The 21,696-nt window shown below is 42.7% G+C and overlaps 1 pseudogene; it reads right to left on the bottom strand.

The window, feature by feature from the left end:
- Positions 1–8,182: 8,182 nt before the first annotated feature.
- LOC101724839 (large ribosomal subunit protein eL6 pseudogene) lies at positions 8,183–9,072 on the bottom strand (annotated as a pseudogene).
- Positions 9,073–21,696: the final 12,624 nt, after the last annotated feature.

The raw sequence follows: 21,696 nt of genomic DNA, 5'->3' as shown, positions 1-21,696 counted from the left end.
ACAGGGGAGGACCGGGTGGCTGTGGTTGGCAGGTGCTGAAGTTCCTGGTCCTCGGGAGCCCACTGTCTGTCCGGGGAGAGGCTGCACTGTCTCCCCGCCCCCTCTGCCACCTCTGAGCCTTCAAGGAGGCCCCTCCTGCTAGGACAGCCTGCCCTCTTCGGTGTCAGCGCGTCAACCTCTGGCCTTGGTGCGCACGCCTCTTCCGGGGACCACCCTGCCTTCCCCTGCCCTGGCTTCCTTTGCTCAGGGCTCCTACACACCTCGGGCTTCCTCCCCATCTGACTAGCTTTCACAAGCAAGCTTTCCTCCCCAGCAGGGCGTAAAGCCCTCAGGGAAAGGAGAATCTTTGTCCCGTTCCCAGCTGGACTCCTGACACCCAGCAGCCCTGGGGTGTTTGGATGATGAATCCTGCGGGCCACACCTGAGTCCAGGGTGTCTAAGCAACTGTCGTACACGGAGGACCTGGAGTCCGCAGTGACAAGGCTGGCTTTCCCAAGCAGACTGTCTCCCAGCCCCACCCTACCTCTTGCCTTTTATTCAGTGAGGAGGAACTCACAAGACATAGTTTGGAGCACTACTCTGCCATAAAGGTTAAACTTGAGTCATTTGTAGGAAGGTGGACACATATCAGGACCATAATGTTAAGTGAAATAAATCAGACACACAAGCTTAGATATCACACGGCTTCTCTTATATGAGAAATGCAAAATGTAAATTACCTGAAGAGGAAAATGAAGCATACACAATAGGGAGTAGGCGATACATTTTGTGCACTGTGCCAGAGGCCTGAGGCTTATTCTGTTGTGCGAGGGGACCATGTAGAGGGAGCAGCTGGACTTGTGCAGTGGCCAGCTCACCTTTGGGAAACACGTGTGTGTTGGGCAGAGCCTGGCAGGAAGAGATTGCTCAGGCGACTTGATAGCTAACCTTGCCCTTGTCATTACGTTATTCCACTTTTTATAGCACTTCTAAATCTGCATCTTGCCCGAAGCATTTTCTTTCCTCTGCTTTTTCAAGAAATAGTTTCACACCAGCGATCTTAGGCATGAAAATCACATTGCCTTGTTTGAGGGGGATCTCAGTTTTCCTCAGTCTGTCACTCAATCTATCTACCCATCATCTATTTCACTATCACTATCTCTATCTATCACCTATTTATCCACCTAGAGGAGGGGGAGCTTTCATGGGAAAAAAAACTGCATTTAAGTTACAGCGAAGTTGTGATTCACAGTTGCTTCATTTTTGTTGTTTGTTTCTGGAGCAATTTGCCAAGCATAAGCCTGGGCATTACCCAGGAACAATTTTTCTCCACCTTCCCTCAAAGATCTTGGACTTCAGAGAAGATTCTTCATGGACAGATGGCAGGAGCAATCAGCCCCAGATGGGGATGTTATCAGTGTCGTGCATTGGCCTCTCTGGAAATGTTCACATTGTAAATTGCAATGAGCAGCGTCTGGCCACCTTTTGGGGCCATGCTCTGAGGTATGTCCTTCAACTCTTAATTCTCCACTTCAAAGAAGGCGCAATTCACGAATGCAGCTGTAGAACATTTAAAATATTATCCCAACCACTGCGGTCTCCTCCAGTTTTGTTTTTAAAATAATGAAAATCAAATGTCAACCTGTGGGTGGGGACAGTAGCATTTCTGGGTACAGAGCTTGATGTGTGCTATGCCTCTTCTGCCTTTGCCTTGCTTTTCCATTACATTTGCAAGGTTTCACTTTGGTACCGTCCACAGATGTGTTCACACTCATGAAGAGAAGATGATACACAAACACCAGTGCCCTGATGGGTAGACAACTTGGAAGAAGCTCTTTCTTAATTTCTCCTTAAACACAGGAGTTCCACTGGGTAAGCAGAGATGGAGGTTCAAACTTTCAAGTATCCTTTATGCTATTTTTTGCTAACAATTTTTTCTTTACTTCATTTATTTTTTACATGTTTTTAAAAAAGTCAGTTCTAATGCAAAGCCTTAATTTAAAAAAGATTAAAAACAATTCTTTGATAAAAAGTTATGCATGTTATTAAAAATATAGGAAAACATCATGTTATATAAAGGATGACATTTTATTTTGTTTATTAGCTTCAAGGCATGAATTATAATTACTGTTCATATTAATTCATTGATATTTTCCTGGATGGGTCCCCGATAAGGTCAAAGGCATTCGACATTTGTCACCATGGCGTATCAACAGTTGGACAGGTCTATATAAAATGTTAGCTTCTCTTTGCCAGGAATGAAGGAGCAATGTGGCCTTGAATAATAACGAAACAGCCAGACAGTACAGGTGGACTCATAGTAAAAATACGTGGGATTTTAATACTTATATTTATATTAGTTATTGCTAAGAAAAAATTGAAATGATGTGCTAGGAATGGATAGTATGTGTAAATTTAACAGCAAAGACTCTGTTGGTGGTACATTGTAGAAAACCTAACTCAAGTTGGCTTGGGCCAAAAGGAAGCTCGCGGGCTCATTCAATCCACAGGACAGAACTGTCTGGCTCAGGGCTCAGCAAGCAGGACCAGGTTGCAGCCTTTCTGCTTCCGTCCCTGGACTTGCTTTCTGTGGTCCCTGCTGGTGGCCACCAGGTCCTGAGCTTGTCTCACCTCCCTCTGGCTCCCTGGGGACAGGGGAAGAGCCTGCTCTCCAGGAGTCCTCTTGGGCTCCCATGGTCTCCTGGCAGAGTGCCACCCAACCGAGGGCTGGTCACGCTCCTGGTAGTCTGAGCCGGGCGCTGTGCCTGGTGACTTCGTCAGCTCTGAGCTGCAGATTCTCAGTTCGCTACGTTGAGGATCTCGGATTCTGACAAACTCCTGTCAACTTGAGGGTGGAGGAGGGCTCAGGGCAGCCTGTCCCTGTGTGTGGCCCTTGGCACTTGAGAAATAGCAGAAGCAGGGAGAGATCTCTCTCTCTCTCTTTTCCTTCACCTTTCTGCTCCACTATAGCCCATGAAATAATTACCCGAGCTTCTTCCAAAGTGGGTCCATAGACCCTTGTTCCAGAAGGATCTTCCCCATCCCAGGAGGAAAGGAGTGAAGGCAGAGTCTCCATGAAGAACCTGCACACGTGAGCCTGGCCCAGATCCGCTGTTCTTGGCCATTCGACCACGCTCCACATCCTGCCCACTTCTGCTGCCTGTGCAATCCTCCCCATGAGAGATCACCATTTTCCTTGTTTCTTTGGAGTCTCCATTTCTGAGGCTTTCGTGTAATGTGAAATTTATATTAAACACTTTTGTTATGGTTTTCTCCTGTTAATCAGTGTTTTGTAATGGGGTTGCAGTCATCGACCTTGGTGCATGTGATCACCTTTCCTCCCCCAGCGTGGCTGCAGATGCTGATGATACCAAGATGCTTTCCTTAGAGACAGCGAGTGTTCCCCATCTGCTTCCTCCATCCCACAGGCAGGGTCGCTGGGGGCCTCCCGGGCCTCATGTTTGCTCAAGATGTCTTCAAAGGAACCACTTCTGTCTGAGAAAACATGGTAGACTGGTCTAGAAGACCAGAGAGACTGAGGTGCTGAGGGGCCATGGGGACCTGTGAAGGGCTGGCCCTTAGGGACCCCATACTCAAAAGGGCCCACACCATTTTGTCATCATCTTGGAACACTTAATAACTTTTGAAAGAGGAGGGCCTGCAGTTTCCTTTTGCACCAGGTCTTGCCAATTAGGTAGCCAGTCCTGGTGACAGGACACTGACAGCCAGAAGACCAGAGGCTAGCCATGGGGGTGGGGATCTCACCCGGGGCCATGGTCACAGGAACTCCTCAGGGAGCACTTGCAGCCCACAGAAGGAGCTTGGTGGGGGGTCACTGATGCAGGGACAGAAAGGGGTCTTTGGTGACAGCAGCCAGAGATAGAATTGTGACCTCATTAAAAGATCCAGAATACGCCCAGGCAAGGAGCACAGACCTCTCGGTTCACTCCTCTCTTCTTCCCTCTAAGTTGGAGAGAGCCCGGAGCAGCTGAGTGATGACAGAGGCCAGAGGTGGCACGAGATGGGAGCAGGCTTTGAGGTGGTGGGGAGGAAGTCCAGCCCTTCTCCCTCAGCATGCACCCGCAGCCAGGGCCTGGAGGGAGGAGGAAAGAAGCTTTAACGCCAAGTGGACTTCAGAATTTTGACAATTATGTTGGTTTGGACAATTAGGTCACTGAAACTGAACTATTTTTATTGCTAAAAAGAGCCGGAAGACTTTCCTTGTCTCAGAGTAGCTTGAAACATTACTTGGTCAGTGTGAGCTGTCCCGGAAGGATCCAGAGCTGGCTTGGAAAGGAGAGGAATGGGCTGCAGTGAGGAAAGACAGCCCTGGTTCCTCCTCGTGCCTGTGGAGTCTGCCCTTTCCACCCACCAAAAAATAATAGAAGGTCTTTTCTTGTAAATCATATTAGTAATCTGACACAGAAGATATCTTTCTTGACCTTGTTTTGGAAACAATTAAATAAGAAGTTTAAAAGCCTTCAAAAAGTTGTATTAACACCATAAAGGAAATTGTGTGCTGATTAATATTACAAAAGTGTACGTTGAAATATTGCCTCCAAAAGATTTTATTCATACCAATGAGTGGTATTTGGAAATGAAGAAAAACCCGTCACCAGGCATGGGACTGAAACTAGAGCAATCTGTCTGTCTGGCGATAATTGAGTCTCAGTTGTGGTAGCTTCTGGCATTAGGGTCATACCAGTGTTGTTAAAGAGAGGAAATGAAATGCACTAACAAGAAAGTCTCAGAGTACAACTCAAAGTACATTAAGGTTGTGACAGAAGCTAGTGTTAAGGAAATTCACAATTTAAGCTGACCCCCCTCCCCATCCGCAGGCTCAAAGGGACACAAGAAGGAAGCAGATCTGAAGACACCCTGTTGAGCCTAGGTATTAGAAGGCAGCCTGAGCTATAAATTCCCTTGTTTTCATTAGCTTGGGTTACAAGCCCAGAATTTTTTCAGTGCCCTCTGAGATGAGTGGGCTCCCTTTGCTTTTCTTACAAGTTCCAGGGTAAGAGAATCTCAGCGTTTACCGACCCACACATTGTATTTGTATTTCATGTAATTTTACCATGAAAGACAAACTTATCCTTTACCTTATAATTGCCTATCTGGTCCTGTATCACAATACTTTCTTTGTGTCACAAAACATTCTTCCAAGGATTTGGTAAAACTGGTTGAGCAGGTTTCCCGGGAGCAAAAACCAAGTCAGGCTGTAGCTCACAAATGGAATCACAAAGATTTATTTTCACCTGTGAGTAGGGTTGTTAACCACACAACCAGCCTTACAATACATGGAGAAACACAGTCGCCTCCCTTTTTTTGAACATTGAAAAGGACCATGAAATTGGTGTCTGGGGCTAAAACAAATACCTCGGGCATTTAGAAATCAGAACCGGGAATGCAGTTTAGGATGGGACCAATTGTCCCGTGAGTGCACACCATGCTCATGGAGGCCTTCAGTGTCACCCAATAGTTTGGGTCTATTTTACTAGAAAAACAGTCTAAATGACCCCTTTGAAAATTAGCGTGGGCATATTATTGAATTCATTTACTGTCTAAACACTGAAATTACATGGTTTATTTTTGTAATAGCCCGAGTGACTATAATATTTCATTGCCTTTTGCTCATGCCAGTGTCAGGAAACTGAAACAGAAATGCATCCCATAACATAATGCTTTAACTTTAGAACTGCATTTTTTACTATGAAAAAGAGGAAAACTAGTAAAAGTTGTTAATTATAGCTTTTATCTTAAAGCCTCTTCTCAGGAGAGTCCCTCCAAAATATCAGAGCTTTTTTGGTAGAACTGTGCTTAGGAAAAATAAAAACACAACCATGTCAACAATAATAACTTAATTTCTATGCTACAAAAAAAATTCTAGCTCCCAAATATTTGCATATGTAAATATTTTCAAATTCATTTTCTATGTATATTCTCAACCTCTTGGTGTTTGTGCATGTTTTTGTGATTAGTCTTCAAACTTTTTGCTGGCCTGATATGTCAAACCCGTAATTTAAAGTGAGGCATTAGGGAGATATGATGGAAAGAGCAACAAGAGGAATGTATTTTCTGCATTATCATCACTTAAAGTTATGATAAACTCTTAAAAATAAATTATAAAAAAACTGAAGACTCCAAGCAAAAGTAATTTTAATTTTACATGTCCTCCCATCCGTATCCCAAATTTATCAGGATCTCTTACTTTGGCAGCATAGAACGCATTGGCTAAGACACAAGATAAAAGGTTTACTGTTACAGGAAATAATACAAGAGGTGAAATATGAAATATTATATCTCTCAACCTATTAACTGTATGATACGCTGAGCTCCTGCTCTCTAGAAATTGAAGAATGAGTCCTAGGAATAACGGAGGTTAAGAGTGGGAAGATATTTATTAGTTTAGTGGTTTTTTTTTGGAACGGGGGATTGAACTTAGGACCTTGCACTTGCAAGGCAGGCGTGGTGCCACTGAGCTAAATCCCTGGCCCTAGGAAGATATTTATTGATAGAAAGGCTCCTGAGGGGCAGGAGGGGACCTGAGTGGGTGGCCAAGGACCCCACTTTACAGAGGAGTTTTATAGGGTTAAACTCATGTGGGCACAATGTGGGCCACAGCTATGAACATCCAATAAGGTTACAAGTATAGTCACTTAGGTAATGGTGGTCCAATTGGGAAGCAAGTCACATAACAAGCATGGATGGAAAGAACAAGGATTCTCCTAGGAAGTGGTGGGTCCAGAGGTCTCTGGTCACCCACCAGGATGGCTGATGTCTGTCTTGACTTCATTAGGCCCAGTGTTTGTTCTTTGAGGAAGTATGCAGGTCTGGTCATAATGTCTTTATCTTGAGTCCTGGTTTCCAGCCGATGTGTCTCTGATCAGCGCTGTGATGTGTTTCACCTTTGTCCTCACCCTCTTGATGACCTAGCCCTATCTGACTGCCTATAATATTTCTCCCTGGCTCATCTATCTATAATAGCACCATCTGGGTGGAATAAGATGATTTTCTTTCCTCTCCAGTTGAGGCAATCTCAGCTGTATTTGTCTATGTGACACTGAGTCTGGGATATCACAGTGATGATCACAGGATGAGTTAAAAATCCTGTGTATGGACACAGCTACTTATATCCAATTCATGGTAAAAACACATTAGGGAAATATGAGAATTTTCTAAATAGGTATAACCTGGCTGTTGAAAATTAAAGAATTCTAAGTTCCACATCACTCTAGTATTTGTGAATTTCTTTGCACAGGTAACTTATAGAAGACCCACCTGAATAATTACCTTGAGAAGAAGTCTTGACTACTCACCATGTCAAAGATTGAATCCATTGTTTTCCATTCTACTCCTTCAAAAAAAATTTTTTAGTTCTTTTTTTTTGTACTTGTGGTCCCTTCATTTAGTGACCAAGATCCAAACCAGTTTTAGGGCTTTGATCTGATTCTTGGGAGTTCTTCAGAGAAATTGTAGTATAAGAAAGGATTCAAGCAATTCTGTACTCATTTTGCTTCTAATTCTTCTACTGCACCTTCTTCAGAAATCTTCCCTTTGACAGAAGAAAAATGTTGTTTCTGTCCCTGTCATTCATCAGCGGCTGTGAGACGTGGCCTACTCACTCTTTCATCAAGTGCACCCTGAATGCCAGACATTTCACTAGTGCTTGGAATCCAGAGAAAGCTAATCCACTCATTTTCAAAGAGCTTGCAGTGCTTTTATGTCTTAGTTCACTTGGGCTGTTATAACCAAATGTCACATACTGGTGGCTTATAAGCCAGAGATATTTGTTTTTCACAATGGTGGCATCTAAGAATACAAAACTCAGAGTGATGGTGAGGCTAGCTTCCTGCTTCACGGACAGCAGCTTCCTGCTGGGTCCTCCCACGATGAAAAGTGTGAGGGCCTGTCTCAGGCCACTTAGAAGGACCCTAATCCCAACCATGACAGCTCCATTCCCATGACCCAAAAGACTACAGCTTTAATAGCATTACCTTGAGGTTTTGGGTTCAACATAGGACTTTTAAGGCTGTACAAACACGAAGACCATACAAATGTATATGTGCTAAGAAGTGTTATATTTATGCATTATAATGCACTTTTTCAGATATAAGAATCTTCATGAGATAACTTAGTGTCTTTATAAACACTTTTTTTTTTTTTACAACCTGGTAGTTATTTAATGTGGTTCTTAGTAAGAAATTCAGAACACCAATTTGCGAGGGTACATTCCATTTGTCAGAGCAAAAAGGGATTGAATGTAGCCCCGGAGCTGAGGAACAGCTTTGATTTTTGGTAAAATCTGCAAGTCTACCACTCTCTGATCCACCTTGTGCTACTCTGAAACCTGGTATCTTTCTTGGTGTCGAAGATCTCACCTTCCTGGTGTCTGGGCCTCTGCAGCTCCTTCTTCTTGAAGTAAGCATCAATGAGGTATTTGGGGATTTTCACATTGCTGATATCAATTTTGGTGGAGGTGGCAATGACAGCCTTCTGGTGTGTTCTATGCAGAGGAACTCCATTGAGGGTAAGAGGCTCAGTCACAAGTAGCAAGCCACTGGGAAGCTGCTTCAGGAGAACCACTCTCTTGGCTCGGTGGCGCCCAGTGAGGACGACCAAGATGGCGCGGGGAGTGATGCTGGCTTGAAGTTTCCTCACGTGCTGACTGAAGGGTTTTTTGCCATGGTTCAATAGCTTTTGGGGTACATCTTCAGGAGGGTAGTACCCAGGCATTTTGCGAAGCTTAACCACCTGGGTATCACCATTCTTGTCACCACCAACTGGTTTTGTGACAGTAGCAAGAACCTTCTCCTTTTTCTTCTCAACCTTGGATTTAGCAGCCGAGTACTTCCTCTTGTACAAAGCCTTTCTGGAATCCGTAGCAGATCAGGAGTATCTACCAATTCCTCTAACCAGGACAGGGTTTCTGCTGCAGTGGGGCTGCCCCTTCTTGGATTTTTTAGCCTTCTTCACATTCTTTTTAACCGTGCCAGTGGCATCAGCCTTCTTGACTTCAGGTTTCTCCTCTTTAGTACTGGGCTTCTCAGCTTTTTCGCCTGCCATCTTGCAAGATAGGAAAGAGCTATAAACACTTTTGATGTGATTTCCTTTTAGTTCTAATACTGGGGATGTTGCCAGGTAAACCCATTATCTTATGATTTACATGAAGTAGTGCTAATGGTACAGTTTTCTTCCAAATAGTGGACTTCTGTGTGGAAAATAAAGTTAAAACTTTTCTCAGCTGGGGAGTAATGATGTATTAGGTAGAGAGAGAAAAAAACCCACAGGAAAAAAATACTCAGTAACCTTAAACAATAAAAATCATGTCCAAACTGTATTAGCAGACAATCAAAATTGCTGTCAGATGTCCGCAGAGAAAAGAAATTGGCACCCTCTCTTTTTAATATATCTCCTAAAAATCTATCAGTCCATATGGACACCTGTCAGCCCTTTCACGTTTTCTTATGTTAGGAGTAAGCTCAGTTGTAACCTTAGTGGACATGTATTAATTTAGTTTCTCTGCAAATGAGAAGATTTCGATTGCGTGTTGAAAGCACGTGAGATGGGGGATCCTATATCCAAAATAAGGATCTGCGTTTCAGGAAATTGATGCTGGTCTCCTGTAGGAGAGAGACACAGTTAATTACCGAGGGCATCTCTATAGAAAATTGGTCAGCTATTCCAAATGGCCATCACTGGAATGTGTTAGAACCTACAGTGTCTGAGACCACTGTTTTAAGAAAATGACAATTGTCCCAGGAATCAGACCAAGGAAACTTTGCTTTTTAGGGAATACCAACTTTGCCCTTTGGGTGTGTGTCCCACTGAGGTTCATATGTTGCCACGTACCTCCTACAGTGATGGTATTAAAAGGTGGAGCATATGTTTGTGAGCTGGATGGGCCATGAGGATGTGGCCCTAATGGATGGAATTAGTGCCCTTATAAAGAGTTTGAGGAAGTGTGTTGTCTCTTTTTGGTTCTTCACTTTGTGAGGACACAGTGTTCAAGACGTCTGGGTGGTGCATGAATCATTTGGAAGCAAAGAGCAAAAATTCATCAGACAGTGAATCTGTTGGAGGCTTACCCTTGGATTTTTCCAGCCTCCAGAACTGTGAGAAGTGAATGTGTTCATTATAAATTTCTCAGCAGTTTGTTGCAGCAGCAGCAATGGGCTAAGACACAGAATAATGACAGCAATATCTCTCATTTTTATCGAGGTCTTGAATGTGTTGGGAATTAAAAATAGAGCCATTATGAACATCATTTAACCCTTTGTACAGCCTTGCACAGTTGATATAATTACTCATATTTCACAAATCAAGAACCTGAGTTTCAGAAAGGCTAAATAGTTTCTCTGAGAGTTCACAGATCAAAAGTGCCAGAATTGCTTTACACACAATGGAGCTCTACTATGCCGTAAAGAAAGACACAATTGAGTCATTTGGTCATTTTTAGGAAAATGGATTCATCTTGAGGGGTAATATTGAGTCAGATAAATCAGGTACATGAGCTGAAATAGCACATGGTTTCTCATATAAGAGAATTATAAACAAAGAACAAAATAAAAGATTGATAATAGGAGGGAAGGAGATAGAGCTTTCTCAAAAGCGAAGCAGATCGAGAGAAGGGTTGGGGGTAGAGTGTGTACATGTACCAAGGCCACACAAAAAGTGCAAACATTATGTACTGCAAACACTGCAAAAAAGATAAATAATCCAGATGTGTTTCCAAAGCTTGTTTTCCCACCATTATTCCATATTGCTGATGAGAAGGTTGGCTTTACGACATAAACTTTACTGGTAGGCATTTTCAGGTCTACAGCTCTCTGTTTCTGGTATTTTCTTGTGTCCTGAATAAAGCCTGGTAGTAACAAGAAACTATGTAATAGAGGTAGATGAGGTCAGCTGTATTGGTAGCAGAAAGACCACAGAGTGCCACTCGTAGAGTGATCATTATTCATGGGTGTGCTTAGAGATTTTGCTAGTTGACTCGTATCTAAAAAATTTGGTGGCAAACTAAGGGTAGACCAATTTGTTATCATGGAATTGTTGAGACAAAAGGGCACGGAAAGAGCAGAGGTGAACCTTCTGAGCAAAAGCTTTTAGCTATTTATTTGCATCGCCCATACATTTGTCAAATGCTTTGTCCCGAGTGTGTGATTTCTTGATGATAACTCCCAAACTGCTGCAAATGCTTTCAGAGCCAGAGATAAAAGGGCCATGTCAGAACTGATAATGCAGGTGCTGCATTTGAAGTTATAAATACTTTTATTTTTGCTATTGTAGTCCTTCCCTGATGTTTTAGGGACTTAACTTTTGTCATTGTTGCCTTTGGAAGATGTTTACTGTAGATTGATATATTAGTTATTAAGTTTTTATTGTCACATAAAAAATCCCCATTTACTCAAGTGAGAGACAGTAGATAAATCAGAACTGAATAAAATAATAGTTATCATGGATGCAATTTATTAGCATTATACCTTTAATTAACTTGTTCATAATAATGAATATGTGATTTACTCATGGTTCTGAAGATAGATATATTAGTCAGTTTTGCTCACCTTGAATGTGTTTAATAAATGTCAAAAAGCCTAATTCAATGGGCCCTGATGCTTCTATATTCAAGAAAAATAAAATATATGTGAAATAATTTTCAATTAAATTTATGCATGATATACAAAGAATCACATTAGATTTATGAAATGGTGTGTAGTATGACTCTTCACCTTAGTGATATGAAACTAATTTAAAACATAATAAAGTTCATCCATTTTTAAGCATGTGCATACATAGACGATTTGATAATTTTGGGTAATTAATGCAGTCATGCATGTGTCACCAAAACAAATACACAGAACATTTCTGTTATCCCTCTAGTTTTATCATGTCCCCTGATGGGGATCCACTAATGTGCTTTCTGCCACTACTGATGTAATTTTATTTTTATTATTTTATTTAAAGGGAATTAGATCATGCAGCCTGTATGAGTCACAGGTCTGTAGAACAATAGGGCCAGTAGGGTGCATGTGTACACATATATGCACGTGCGTAACTTTCTTTACAGGATGGACTCACTGCAGTATGGGCCCTTAAAGTCGGCTGGAAATTCTGGCAGGCATTGCTGGTACATTCTTGAGACCAAAGGTAGCCTGAGGGGCAGAAGTCCCTCCTTTTGGGGGACACTTGGGTTTTCTCCTAAGGCTTTGAAATGATTGGAAGAGACTACCCATAGTGTAGATAATCATCTTCTTCATTCAAAGCCCACTGAAAGTGGTAATCATATCTACATACACCTTCACAGAAACGTGTAGACTGGTGATGGACCAATCAGCTCTGCCCCACAGGCTAGCCAAGGGGACACATAGAATTGCCCATCATGAGGTCTTTGGACGTCATTCACTCAAGCATAATGTCTATGAGATTTAGCCATAAGAGTGCATCGATCATGATTCCTGAATTTTGTTGGGTTGTATTCATAGTGTGACCATACCATGATTATCTTTCTAGTTACCAGTTAATGAGCCTTTGGATTTTTTCCAGTTTATCTAATACCAGAAATGCTGCCATGCAGAATGCAATTTGTTATCTTGTAATATGACTTTTTTTGACTCTTATTAAAGTGTGATCAATTTTACCCTCTATGCTGCTGCATAGAAAGAGGTAATATTTATATTGCCCTTTAGCATTTATGGAGTATGCTTGCATTTGTTCCCTCATTTAATCTCCACCATCAAATTATTCTAATAATAAAGATGTGCAAAATAGTGCTGTCCAAACACATTTCTATATATACTATCTCATTTATTATTTACAATTCCATAGTTTAAGTATTTTTAGCAGAATTCTGCAGATGAAAAATTTTGAAATTCAAGAATATGTCAAGACTTCCATAAAATAACTAGTGTAAGAAGCTAGAGTGAAATTCATACCAGGTGAATTTACCTGGCCCCAAGCCCATTTAACCCTGCTCATTGGTAACAGCTAAGGGTATCTCCAGAAAATGATAAAATTGCTACAAAATATTGGAAAGAGACATGGTCAACGCTCAATAAACCTGAAAAATTAATTTTCCTGATTTACAAATAGAAAGGATAAAGTTTAACTTTTCAGAAAAATACAAATGGCCAATAAACACATGAAAAAATTTTCAGCATCTTTGGCCATTGGAGAAATGCAAATCAAAGCAATGCTGATATTCTACCTTATTCCATTAAGAAGGATCATTCTCAAGGAGTCAAAAAACAACAAATATTAGTAGGATTGTGGGGGAAAAAGAAATCCTCCTACATTGTTAGTAGGAATATAAACAAGTACAAACACTATGGAAATCAGTATGGAGATGCCTCAACAAAACAAAATAAAACAAAACAAAAAACTAAAAACAGAAATTCCATTTGACCCAGCTATACTTGTATGTATCTTCCCAAAAGGGCTAAAGTTATCATGTTGACAGCAACACATGCACACCCATATTCATAGCAGTACAACTCAGAATAGCTGAATCATGGAAATGGCCTATATGTGCATCAACAGATGGGTAAAGAAAATAGGGTATCTATACACAATGGAGATAATGTATACACAATGGAACTGTACAGAAGAGTAAATTTGAGCCATTTATAGGAACAAGAATGGATTTTGAGACATAACACTGAAATAAATCAAACACAGAAGGTCAAATATTGCAGGATTTCTCTTACATGAGACACCCAAAACCTAAATAATGAAAGGAAAGGAAAAATTATGAGAAAGAAAAAAAATGGAAACAAAGTCTATGTAAATAGGGAAGGGTGGTGGGAGTGAAGGGTGCATAGGTAATGGGGAAAAAAAAAAGAACTAAGATACATCATGTTCAGGTACAAACACCCAATGATAAATGTAAATGTATTGTATACCTAAAATGTACCAATTAATATATAAATTTAAAAAATAATTGAAAGAGTGGAATGAAAGAACCGTGTTAGGAAGCAGGGAGGTAGACTCCAAGGAGATGGGGAGGGGATCTGGGGAAGGAGATGAAGGAAAGGTGGGGTGTGTGGGGGATAAAAATAACCCGAATGGGAATATATATATATATTCCCATTCGGATGTGTCCCAAGCTGAATGTAATGACTATTTATTGCAAACTTAAACTAATAATAACTTGCTTTTAAAAATAGAGAAAAGAAAAGATAAAGCCTTAAGCAATCATGCCAAATTAGAGAATTGGAAAATTTCCATGTGATCCTCTGACCAGGAATTAAGATAGTATGGTCGCTTCCCCATACACCATTGATGTAATTAGTCTTCTCCTGCCTCACCTCTCTGGGCTTTGAAAAATGACATGCTGTAGAGCAGGGAGTGACTCCAGCCAACCCTGTTACTCTCAGATGACCTGTTCTCTGGCCTTTGACGTGGCTGTAATCTCCTGTGCTTCCCTTGAGAGTAGGACTTGCTGGTCCCAGAGCAGTTTCCTGAACATTGCTCTGGTACTTCAGATGCTGGGAGAGATCTGGAGCAGATGATTGCTCATGTTTCCATGTAATACAGTGCTTGCATGATTTCATTTCATGGCTTGAAAATTAAGATTACTTTCATATAAAATACTTACTGTTCACCTACTACAGATGTTAGAAGCATCTATCTCTTATTTATCCATTTAAAATAATTTGATGCATTTAATTTTCTAAATAGTTGTAAAACAATATATAATATAAAAATACAATATTTCTTCCATTTTGACAGAGCTACTCACGGCATGGTGAGCAGGAAACAGAGTTCTGGGAGGTGCTAGGGAGGGAGATTTACCATTCTGGGCCATGCCCTCATGAGCAATCTAGTCAGCTACAAGCCCCTCCTATGCATGCATGCGGCTCCTGGGGACAACCAGATAGAAACCATAATGCATCTGTGAGATAAAATTGAGGATGTTGTTTAGGTGCTTGTGGAAGATACTGACTCTACCACAATCACTAACTCTACTTGTAGCAAAAAAGGAACCCCAACAAGATGAAAAGAGGCGATGCAGCTGAACTCCAGGAAAGCTTTGTTTGCAAAACTGGGGCACTGGTCTGTGAGCTATAGGTTGGCACCTTAGACTTTTAGGGGTTATCTTTTAGCATTTTAAAGTTTTGCACAAATGGAGAGATTTAATACAATGTTTTGTCTAGAAAGTCTGATGATACATCCTTGAATAGAGCTCTGTTTTCGTGACTCCTATTTCAGGAGTGCGAGCAGATGGGAAAATTGCCATCGTAGATGTTATGGTCGGACCTGCGAGCTCAGAATGATGCGTAAGCTCAGCGGAGGGAATAAAAGTCATCACACGAAATGGAAAAGCGAGGTCCTGTGAAAACCTTTGATTCTCTGCAAAAGACAGTGTTCTGTTCTCTGTACAAATCTCTGGTTTATGTTTTTATTTTGTGAGCAAGCCTCAGGCCAATTGCTTTCGTTTCATGGTGCTGGTATAACAAAGGATCACAAAGGTAGGGTTCAGAACGCAGAGGCATTGTATGGAGCCAGAGAGCCGGCAGGCAAGGGGCTTCCTGGGCCTGTGGAGGGTGCAGCGGGGAGGGACAGAGGATTGGCTGGCAGCGGCTACAGGGTTTCCCTCTTGATTGATAGATGTTGTGCAAATGGGAATGGACCAAGAGATGGAGAAAGGGAAGGAGTAGAGGGACATAGAAAGAATTGAGATGCGTTATGTACATGGACCAACCATTGCGCTCTGCAAACTTGGACTAATAACAACACAGATTTGAAAAAAGAAAAAGTTCTAGAAATGATTGTGGTAATGATTGCACAACAAGGTAAAAACCATTAGATTGTGCATTCTAACGGGTGAACAGGGTTATATGTGACTCATACCCCAATAAGGCTGTTTGTAAAACAGTGCAAATGTATTGCCTTACAGTGCTGGAGGTCCCAAGCCACCCTGGACTACAGTTAAGGTGCTGGGTGCACTGGCTGCTTCTTGGGGCTCTAGGGGAGGAACTGTGTCCTTGATTTTCCAGCTTTGCAAATGACCCGTGTTCCCTGGCTCACACCCTTTCTTCCCAACAGTCCAACCAGCCACTCCATCCACTGTCAGAGCTCCTGACACTGGCCCCCTGCCTCTCTCCTAAGGACCTCTGCCATCACACTGAGGTGATCCAGAGTACCCTGCTATCTCAAAGTCCTTACGTGCCTAATTGTGACATGCGAGGTAACACATCAGGGACTCTGATGAGGCATTGCTGGTGGGCATTACTCTGCCACACCAACCACGGCTGCCACAGAGCCTGGGGACACCTGGTTTAGGAAAGCCTTCTTGCTAAGCAGTCCTGGCAGTTTGGACTTGTGATTTTTCACAAGAAGTAAGTGTAAGCATTTCCCAGGCCTCTCTCTCCACTGTCCCCTGCTGAGCGTATAGGAAGTGACAGCCATACTGTCTTTGAGGGCTGAGAGTTTATCTATAGGCTGGCATTCCTCACTCTGCTTGTAGCCAAGTAATTTGTACTGTTCAAAACTTAGCTATTGTTAAGGAAATGATTTAAAGATGATTCATGTGTTGATGGGATTTAGCACCTACTGGAAGGATTTGTTAAATTTGCTTCCTTGCAGAGTTGCATGAAAGTAGGTAAAGTCTCCCTTTTAAAAGGATTTACAGAAAACTGCCTTGTATTAATATACGTGTAGAACAGACTTTATAAGCATTATTTATTCGTCCTTATAATTGGTGAGTAACAAGGCATCGTTGGTGTGTAGATATGAGATCTTTCAGTTTTGTGGAGAAGGCCAGGAAAAGGGATTCTCACCAGGAAAACATGCTCAGGAGGCCAGGCTGGGAGACTTCGGGGGACTTGGAGGCAAAAGGGATGGAATTCTTTGCCCAAGATCACTTGGATGGACGGAAAGCAAGGTGAGGGCCAGCGCTCTGATACCAGTGGTTTCTCAGGAGAAACCGGAGTGGCCAGGGGCAAATGGGCCCTGCTGAGCTCTGATAGACCCCATGCGGGGGCATCTGGCCACCCCTCCAAGACCACAGAGTCACTAGCAGCACACTGTGTCCTAATCCAGAACCTGCCTCTCTGAACCCTGCTGGCTGAAGGGAAGTGGGTGTGAAGGCTGGCTCGGGGCTCAGAGCTGGGTCTGAGAGGCAGAAGGGCTTCCCCAGTGGTGCAGCCATAGCTCACGGTGGCAGCGGTGGCTGCCTATGCAAAAGATGTGACTAATGCAAGCCTATTTCTGAAAGCATCAGGCTTCCGATATTTCTGTGTGTAATCACTGGCACAGATACCTAGGCTGATGAGTAATTTTCCAACTTTGAAATTCCTTCAGAGCAGGATATTCCTTGGCTTAACTAGCAGGAAGCAGGACTTAAGTTAGAGGTAAGCCTTGGCTGAAGGTAAGTTATTAAGCTCTGAAAATGGCTATTGAAGAAGCTGGAGAGGTCTTTCTGGAGATCTTTAATAACAGCTTAGGCGGTGTCTGGCCTGAAGGCGAAGGATATTTTTAATGTGCCGAGTTTGCATATTAGAGATTTGGGGTGATGGTTGAGAAAATCCTCAAGATTCTCCTTGGGACACAAGTGATCCATCTGGATCTAGTTAGCCGCTGTTTGTCGGCTTTCCTTCTCTGTGCACAGCTGCTCACAACGTAAGAACTGACACACTTCACGCCTCTCTCTGGGGTTCAGAAACTGTAAGAAAAAGAAAAAAGCCTATCTCAGACCTTGCCAAGGGCTTTGGAGTTTCCAGTTATTAGTCGAGGAACAAGAGAATTCAGAAACTCCTCAAGACTTCGAGTCTGCTAAGGCTCTGCTCTGAGATCCATGCAGATGTGAGGTTAAGCAGCTGTAGACAGAGTTTCGTTGGGGTGCTGAGCTCTGGGCTGAGTGGCTTGTAGGAAAGGTGAAGTCTACCGAGCAAGAGCAGCCCCGGCCTTTGGAGCATACTGAAGAGCAAGTGCAGAAGCCCTGGGGAGACTGGGCCCGGGAGGACGAGTTGCCATGGGCCTGGAAGCCTGCTGGCTCCTGAGTGTTCTCCAGGAAGATTGCACCAGGCAGGCGACTGCGCTGACTGCTGGCTGACTCTCAGAAATGGAAGGTGTTTGCAGCGCTCAAGTTCTTCACTTCCCTCTCCAGAGCCCACAGCTTCTCTCAGCTTCCTCTGCCTGCTCTGGTAGCTGCTGTCTCTAGGGGCTTCTGCTGTCCCCTGGACAGGGCGCATTTCTCACTTCTGAGGAGTGCCAGATTTGAAGCCAGTGAGGATTGAATTGACCTTCCTGTGGGTAACCTACATGAAGGTGAGCATGAAGGCTTGTATCTGTGTGCTGCACTGAGCTAGGAGTAGGGAATGCAATGGGCAGCCCAATGAGGAGGCTGAGAAGACGCATATGAGGTGTGATCAAAATATACAGTGAATGCTTAAGTGAAAAAAAGTATTACAGTAAGGAACACATTGCCATCAACCTCTTCAAAATCCTCCCCTCGCTGGGAACATGTTTATCTCATCATTTGCCACATTCTGTAGCAGTTCTGAGACTCTTCTTTCCTGAGTCTTTCCAGGTTGTGATAAAAGATACAGTGAATGCTGCTGCTGAGTGCGTCCAACAGAATAGCAGTCTTGTAAAAATATGAGGGTATGTGCTCATCCACTCCACTCCCCACATCTGGCACTGTGTGATTTCTGCCTTTTCCCCAAAGTCAACATGACCAAGGAAGGTCAAGATTTTGAATCTGTTCAGGACTTTGAGGAAGCCAGGTCAGCACAAGTAAAGACACTCATGAAAGAGGACTTCCAGAGCTGCTTCGGAAAGTGGCAAGAAAGATAGAGCAAGAGTTCAAAGTGTGGAAGAATGATTTGAGGGGGTTTAAAGGGAATGTGTCTTTCACTGCAAGTAAGAAAAAAATTAAATGGCCACTGTATTTTTCAATGACACCTTGTAAATAGGTGCAGCAACAAATCAAAAACAGAAAGATACAATTTCATGGCATGAAGTATAATGGCTTATAATTCAACCTGGAAAAACTGAGGGATCATATCAGGCTCTGGCTTCATTGTCCTGTGAGGTCAGTACTGAGGTGTGGAACAGGAAGAGGAGCATCTGCTCTGAGGTAACCCAGACACAGGGGAGGCGACAGGAGGTGTCCATCAGCATGGACACAAAGATGAACCATGAGAGCTGGATGGGAGGCTGCATGGCCTTCTTCAGCATCCCTCCTCCCACTCCCCAATAATACATCTCTGCATTTCATTCTGAACTAAGTTCTTCCTTGTACCCATTGTAATTTTACGAATTTTCCAACTTTATAGATTAGATATACAATTCATCCATGGAGTTAATTCTCTTTCTCATTATTTCCTGGTCATTAAATAATGTAAGGCCCCGTTCAACTCCACAATCCCATCCCTTGAGGAAATTTTTTTCAAAGAAAAGGTTTCTAGACATAATTTATTTTAAATTGACTATTCACAATTTTCTTCCACATGCATACACTATATGTTCACTTTAAGCATGGCTGATACTAATAATTGCATTTAGTTCTTGGATTATATTACAATATTTTATATATGTTGACAGTTTTATAAAGACTTTGTACTATATGCTCAATTTTGAGAGAAATAAAATCCAATACTTTGGTTTCTCTTCAGATTGTAATAAATCTTCTGCTTTTTATTAAAATGTTGAGTAGTTATTCTTTGAGGAATATAAAGCTAACATAATCATTAATGTTAATTATTTATATTCCTCAAATTTTATTAATCCATCCATTATTAATAAATTGAGTTCAGTGAAGTATTACAATATTGGTAGTCGAGAAAAGAAAAATCCCTAAATGAACTGCACCTTTAACACAATATTCTGAAACTTGATAGCATGGCATTTTTTCTACAAAATTAGATTTAAGTGATAACCATTTTGGCAAATAACCAAACTTGCCATGAGCATTATAATTATGAAGTCATGACATTTTTTGAGCAAATAATATATCGTAATCACTGTAACTCTTTGTAGACTGGTACTGGCTTACTAATAAATAAACAAAGCACATTGTATAAAAACTCTTCCCCAAAGGCTTAGAGTCCCTCTCTATCACTCAGTCAATAAAACTTAGACATAAATAAATATTAGCAGCATGTAGGGCTTGCATAGCTGTTTTCTCGGCTATTGCTAGAAATCCACAGAGAGTATGTGAAGGTGGGTTCTTTTGTAAGACAAATCACTTGAAATACAAGAAAAGAAATCATTACTGCATACATATGTGCTTGCACAAAAGAAAAAGAAAGAAGGGGATATGAGAAATGGTTCAGGAAAAATGGAAAACCAAGAGAAGATTTGGGTTAATGAACCCCAGAGCCCAATTTAACCTATGACAATACTTCCAGTGGAAATAAATGGGTCTAACTGACCAGGTCTCTTTGGAAGACTTGAAGGCTCACTGGGTGCAGGGACTGTACTGGTCACAGCTGTGTGGGGACCAAGACAGAGGTGCAGTGATGCTCAGGAGCACCGTGGTGTGGCAGGTGAGCGGGGAGGGCTTGTAGGGTGGCAGAGAAGGGACCCCAAGATCCAAACTCTCAGGCTCAGAGGAGGCTCTCCAGGACTTGGGGGGGGCGGTCATGAGGAACACAGGTCCCAGGGCACAGTGGCCTACATGAGGGTGCCCCAGGAGGGGATGTGAAAGACCCCCAAGGAGCCCAGAGCAGGGATATTCGTGGGAAGCCAGGCATGAAGGGTGTGGTCGGCACAGTCTTGGCCAGGTAAGCCTGAACAGGCTAGGCTGCACGGTAAAGGGGGATCAGGTTGGGGATGAATCAAGATAATGGATCACTGACACCCAAATAGGAAGACTCTCTTGGATTATTTGGGTGGACCCACAGCAATCACATGGGCCTCAGACATTCACAAGGGAGATGGCGGTCAATGCCATGTGCTGTGAGGACTCGTCCTACTGTGTCTGGCTTTGGTAATAGAGAAGAGGGTAGCGGTCCTAGGGCTGTGGGGGCTCCAGAAGTTAGAAAAGGTGGGGGACAAGGTCTCCTCAGAACTTCCAGATGGGAATTCAGCCCTGCCCACACCTGACTTGAACCTCGTGGGATGCGTGGTAAACATCTGATCTCTAAGATGATTTAGGTTTGCTGTTTTAAGGCTTGCAGTTTGAAGCACTTGTCACACCACCAGCAGAAAAGTATTACAGACAGAAAGGCATTGTGGGTCGAGCCTGGAGGAACTTGGTATCCAGCTGTGCATGCCTTTCCGCTTCCTGGTCACAGGGGACTCTGGGAGAGTTCAGGTGGGGGAGTAAGGGGACTAGACATGGGTTTTAGAAATGATATTTGGGCCTGTTTCTAAAGAATTAGAGCCCGCATGTACTTCGGAGGCTTTCAAGAGAGAATGCACTGTTGGGAGGCTGACCTGAATCAAAACAGCTTGTTGAATGATTAGTTGTGTGTGTGTGTGTGGGTGTGGGTGTGGGTGTGTGTGTGGGTGTGTGCATGCATGCACACATGTGTGGGGCAGAAAGGCAGTATCAGGAAGAGAGCCATGTTTTTAGTTAGAAAGCTGGTGAGTGATGAAACCTTCACTAAGAGAGAGTCGCAGGAGTGGGGCCGAGTTGGACGGTGCACCAGTACGAAGTTGGTGGTAAGATAGTACATTCCTGCTTGTGGCCACTTAGCTCCCTGAAAAGCTGAAGGTAAAATCATCCACTGAAAAATAACGGGCTAGAGGTTTGGAGTGAGATTTCTGAGAGGG

This window comes from Heterocephalus glaber, unplaced genomic scaffold (assembly GCF_053883595.1).
Source record: "Heterocephalus glaber isolate CG9 unplaced genomic scaffold, H.glaber_assembly_v1.0 deba00001579, whole genome shotgun sequence".
In the NCBI taxonomy this organism is placed as follows: domain Eukaryota; kingdom Metazoa; phylum Chordata; class Mammalia; order Rodentia; family Bathyergidae; genus Heterocephalus; species Heterocephalus glaber.
The sequence above is the reverse complement of the archived record's forward strand: the minus strand, read 5'-3'. Positions and strand labels throughout refer to the sequence as shown.